This window comes from Primulina tabacum, unplaced genomic scaffold (genome assembly GCF_025594145.1).
Source record: "Primulina tabacum isolate GXHZ01 unplaced genomic scaffold, ASM2559414v2 Contig701, whole genome shotgun sequence".
NCBI lineage: Eukaryota > Viridiplantae > Streptophyta > Magnoliopsida > Lamiales > Gesneriaceae > Primulina > Primulina tabacum.
Genome location: NW_027459859.1, coordinates 34763 through 40978, shown reverse-complemented (window position 1 = coordinate 40978; position 6216 = coordinate 34763). Strand labels below are relative to the sequence as shown.

The 6216-nt window shown below is 33.4% G+C and overlaps 1 pseudogene; it reads left to right on the top strand.

Moving 5' to 3' along the window:
* The first annotated feature begins 3851 nt into the window (after nt 1-3851).
* LOC142534820 (caffeic acid 3-O-methyltransferase-like) lies at nt 3852-5630 on the top strand (annotated as a pseudogene).
* The last annotated feature ends 586 nt before the right edge of the window (nt 5631-6216 follow it).

Here is a 6216-nt window from a genome sequence, read left to right as displayed (position 1 = left end):
TTTGAAAGATATTGGCTTGAATTTTCCCGCCAAGATGAGTTGAAATGGTTTCCTGGGCCTTTTTGAGCTACTCCAGTCGAAATAATTTGTCGATCATGCCTCTTGATAAATCTGACACTTCTTTGAGAATTTTTCTTTGAAAGATTCTAAGACTTCTTTAGTATTCAGATTGCTTATTTTAAGAAGTGTTATAGATGAGGAGATGACAACGAGAATTGAACTTATCTGATCCAGAGTTGTTTCATTAGTTACGTCCAAATTAGTAGATGATGGCTCATTATTGGTATTTATTTGGATGCAATAACTGTCAGTCCAAGAGCTTGACTTTTAGAAGGCCCTTCTTGTTTGACAATTAGGACTCTTGACTCAGTTTGGCTGATATGAACCTTAGAATATTCCTCTATAGTCTAACTGATTCGTTCTTCCGGTTTCGGATCATATTGTTCAGTCATAGCTTTTTCAACTACTTATTGTACAATTTCTTGAACAGAAGAAGCTTCATCAGATTCAATCGTAGGTACATCCTTAGATAGGATGACTTCTGCATTAGAGATCAAGTTGGTCAAGGGAGATGTGGAAAGTAGTTTGCTTAGTAAAAATTCATCTTCAATATCATCTTGTTGTTGTTTTGCAATGGATTGCACAACATCCTCAATACTGGCTAAAGTAATCTGCCTCAAAGGTGGAAAGGTGATATGATCTGGATTGGGCAGTTTGGCTTCCTTGGAGTCATCGTCAGTCGGCTTCTCAGAGACATACTGAAATGAAGAGCCACTCACTCTCTGCTCCTTGGAATCCACTAGCTCAAACAATTTGTGATCATTCTCCTAGAATTTGACCTTAATCTGCAGGGAGACCATGTCCATATCTAGTTGATTTATCACAGCTATATCATCAAATGCGGTTAGGCATGAAAGATCATAATTGGATCTTTGTTTGGCACAAACTGTAGTCAAATTTGGAATTTTTAGAAGATCTAGAAGATAATTTTGTCGTTAAAGAGCTCCAGCTCTGACACCAGTTTTGACTTGATGTAGAGCACCTTTTCTAGTGCTACCTACCTTTTCAGGATATCATTTTTCTTCAATTTCATTGCAAAGATGATTGTTCTCAATTCCACCCATTCATCAAAGAACATTATCTTTTCTGCAAAAAAAATCATTAAATTCATCCTTCAACAGGTATATTTGAGTTTGGATTGCTGATATTGGTTCCGACACTTGAGCTTCATCCAACTTAGCTTTTCCTTTCCCTGTGGCTATGAAGAAGGCAGAGACCACTCCCGACCAGGTGGATTGGATGGGATCTCGGATGCTTTCTCTTTTTTTTGGTCTTGCGGCGGGAGAGCCATTGTCTTATTGATTTTTCTGGGTGGAGCTGCCACCACTATCAGTTTCAAATTTTCTGTCGGATGGTCAGTAGGCTGTTTTTAGTATACTTGACAACTTGTATCTGAGATATAGATATGTCTTGATTGGTGTAGACTGATCTGGTTTTTGTAGTTCTGGCATTTTCCGGAAGAGGTGAATGAGTTAATACCTCAGAGTCACTGGATTGCGGAATCAGTTTTCACATTGTCTTGGTCCATTTAACTTGCTTCCCTTCTTTTCAACCAGTTTCCTTTCAGTAGCCAGTTCTTCTCCAATTTCCTTCTTGATGAACAATATCCTAGCAGGAGAGACACTCAGTGCATGTCCTTTAGGCTTGAGAGAAATGATATTTGGTGCAGTGAGAGCCTTGAACTTGTGCAAAGTTATAGAGTTTCTCAGTAAGGCTCTTGAGTCTTCAAATAATCAGATCAAGAGGATGGCGAATCCAACTAATTAGTTCTAAATTTGAATAATCTCCTTTAGAATCTGGAACATGATGATCGACTAGTTAACTTTGAGTCACGTGGCAATGGTTGTTATCACCAAAAAAATTTCTGAATTGTAGGCATCAAAAGAGTCTATCTTTGTTAGAATTGGCTCAGCCACAACATCAGCCCGAAGTTGATAATGCAACTTCATCTCTTTCTTCTTTCCAAAATTTTTGATAATATCACCAGATGCAGAAAACTCCACCTTTATCTTTTCAACTTCTTGTTGAGGTAATAGAGAGAAGTCAGCTAGTCTTTCAATGGGCAATTGAAACAATGCATGCAGAGAAATAATCTTTCTCGATTAACAGACTGTCCTCTCCCAAATGCAACAATATCTTTTCGTCTTCAGTTATTATCTCTCTCGTGTAGAAACTTTTCAGCTCATCCATATAGATGTCCAAAGATGAACTGAGAAAAGCCCCAAGTCCAGATGACTCAACAATTTTAAAGACTTGAGAGACAACATTTTCCATAGAATAAATTGATTCGAAATTGATTACAAGAGCCTTTATGATACAGGAACGCTGAAAATATCTTTAGATTCAAATGAGAGACAACAACTTCTTTGGAATGAGATTCAAATTTATTTGCGGCGTCCGTCATTAGTGGTGGAGTTTTACAAAATAACTTAGAAAGATGCACGTTTGGGAAGTTTTAAATATCTTGAAGGTATTATTAATTTCTTGGTGTTTCATTATTAAAGTTGGGAATTATTTTCTTCGCTTCAATTTGTTCTCATTTGTGCATCTCAGTCTATTGTCAACTTTGATTTCCTCAGCATATACGTACTGGACTAGGATCAAAGCTAGCAATTGCATGCAAGTATGAGTGAGAATTGATGTATGCTATATGGGGAAAATATATGTAGCTTTATAGATTCAAATCAAATATTCATTAATTTGATAAGAAAAATATAATTTCCACCTGAAAAAAGTATCCTTCTTTCTATTTCCTGGTATAATAATGAAATTTTTAAACATAAAATTTTTCTATAGACCAGATATAATTAATGGGGATCGTAGTATCCAGTAATTTATAATAATTAGTGTTCAATGGCACATGATACATGTCATATTAATTTTTTTTCTTTGATAATTTTGGGGTAAAATACATAAATTATTTATTAGAATATGATATTTATAGATACTGATTACATAAAATTTACTGAGATAGTTTGAATTTTAGATAAATAATAGATAAATTGGTGAAAATTGGAAAAGAATAGAGACATATAAAAATTACTAATAAAATTATTCCAACAAAGTTAAGTAATAAATATTACGAAGAAAAAAATGTAAAAAAACTTTTGCACCGCATCAACATATCAAATTTAGTTAATATGATGTGTTATTATATAAATATAGATACAGCAAAATGCATGTAGCTCTCTTGAGTGGCGTGGATTTCAAGGAATGTGTCCTAACTAATACGTAATTTGACCATCCATTAATGATATACGGCCTATTCTATAACAAATAAACAAATATATACTAATTCATACATATATGTTAATTGCCATGATGCAACAATTATATATAATGCAAATATAAATTAATTTTGATTCAAGCAATATGGATTAATTTATTCATTTATAACAAAAAAAATCAATTTATAAAAATTATTACGAGCTAAGCTACTATAAATATGTTTGTCTCTGCATATGCACAATCCTACCCAAATTATTGCTTCTTGTTCTCAATCTTTTCAGGAAAAATGAATACAAACATGGAGATTGCACAAGGGGACGAGGCTTCTTTTTATTCGCCATGCAACTAGCCTCTGCTTCAGTGCTACCTAATGTCCTCAAAGTGGCGCTGGAGCTCGACCTCCTTGAACTCATGAAGAATAAGGGGCCCGACGCCTTTATTTCACCAAGAGAACTCGCCGCGGAAATTCCCACCAACAATCCAGAGGCGCATAACATGGTGGACAGAATCCTCCCCTGCTCGCGAGCTATTCTATTTTAAACTGCCGAGTGAAAACCCGCCTGATGGCAGCATTGAGCGCTGGATTCCTTGGCTCCGGTCTGCAAGTTCTACACCAAGAATGGTGATGGAGTTTCTCTAGCCCCTTTGTTGATCATGTACCAAGACAGGGTTCATTTGGAGACTTGGCAAGTATCAACTACATATAAACCTCTACACATACTATTGTGTGCGTGTGTAATTAATCATTAATAATTGTATGTGCAGGTACCACTTGAAAGATGCAATTCTCGAAGGGGGAGTTCCTTTTGAAAAAGTATATAAAATGAGCACATTCGAGTATCACGGCACAGATCCTAGATTTAACATAGTTTTTAATAGAGCAATGTCCAATTATTCGACAATTATGATGAAAAAAATTGTAGATACGTACGATGGATTCAAGGGTTTGAGGACATTGGTCGATGTTGGAGGTGGAATCGGATTCCCTGCACATGATCCTATCTAAGCATCCAACTATAAAGGCCATTAATTTGATTTGCCCCATGTTATTAAAGATGCACCATCTTTTGCAAGTATGTGAAATATTTGTGTTAGTTCTTTGTAATGTATTTTAAAGCGGTTCCATGGAAATATTTGTGTTGAATGTCACTTTTTAATTTAATTTGATGGTTTACGTGAAATTTAAACTTGGCCGACCTTTTGTATTGATTAGGCATGGAGCACTTGGGTGGAGACATGTTCGTTAGTGTTCCGAAAGGCGATGCCATTATCATGAAGGTAAAATTGTTTTCATCTTAGTATATGTGTGCGTGTGTGTTTGTGTGTGTGTGTATATATATATATTATTTATTGGCAGCCAACTTCCCCCATCTTCACCTTTTCTTAGCCTTCTTAATTGTTTTCATCAATAATATGTGTGCGTGTGTGTGTTTATATATATATATATATTTTATTTATGTATGTATGTATGTATGTGTATATTTATACTTTTTATTGGCAGCTAACTTCCCCTGTTTTCACCAATTTGTTAGCCTTCTAAATTGTTCTGCCATAAGAATAATAATTAAATTATAATTATAATAATATATGTCACACACACACAAAATATATTATTTATAGGCAGCCAACTTACCTATTTTCTCCATTTGTTAGCCTTCTAAATTGTTCTGCCATAATAATAATAATAATAATAAATGTCACACATGGGTCATGTATGTGGAAGACTGACTGCAAAATAAACATTTGTCTTACAAAATAATAACTGATGCTACTACATAAGTTCATTGTAAACATCGCAAGCTCTTTTAATTTTTTTTCTTTTCAATGTGGGATTATAGGGACATCATAAGAAATGTATATTTATTCAATACATATAATTAAATAGTTGTTTACATTAATTTTCCACCGGTTTTTTAAAAAATTTACTTTTCATAATTTTTTATTCCCATTTGTTTTTTACAACTTTGTAATAATATTTTTATAATTATTTTCTTATTAGACCGATTCAAATCTTTTTTTTATATCTACAGGGGGTTCTTCACGACTGGAGTAATACACAATGCTTAAAAATATTGAAGAGATGCCATGAAGCACTTCCAAATAACGGAAAAATCATCGTTGTGGAGCGTATCCTTTCAGAGACCCCAAAAGAAGATTTTACGTAATTTACATACTGACATGTTATGCTAGCATATAGTCCTTGTGGGAAGGAGAGGACAGAAAATTAATTTCATGCATTGGCAAAGCAAGTAGGATTCAAAGAATCTCGAGCAGTTTGTGTGTTCTCCCACTCTCGGTCATGGAGTTTTTTAAATAAATATAAAGAAGTATTGAGTAGCTAAAGATAATTACTGTTTTATAATAAAAACTTTGGGCTTGCTATGACCCTTTTATCTTTTACTCTTGTTAACATGCAAAAACTAATGGATAAATAATGGACGGCGTGTACATCATGCTGGTGTTAAATAATGATCAAGCTTAATTATCTCCCCCTAAATTCATTATGTATTTTGAATCGCATGCATATTGACGATAAGTTCAACTCTAAGAATAAAATATTTAGCTTCACCTAAAGCCCGCCAATTGTTTATTTATGCAATATATTAAAACCAATATCTTTTTTTTGTTACTACCTCGACTCACCATTTTTTACTTGTATTTTTATCATCTTTTACGAAAAAATTTTGGTTTTTCAATAAAATCCAGGGTATTTGATTATTTTTAAACAAAATTTAAAATTTCTAAACTAGCTAATATAATTATATAAATACCAATATGAATATATATATATATATTAATCACTTAACATTGTAATGTATGATAACATCATTACAAATATCATACAAAAATAGATAAATATCAATATGTACACCTATATTTAACTAGATCTTGATATGATACAAACGAAAAATAAAATAATATATACAT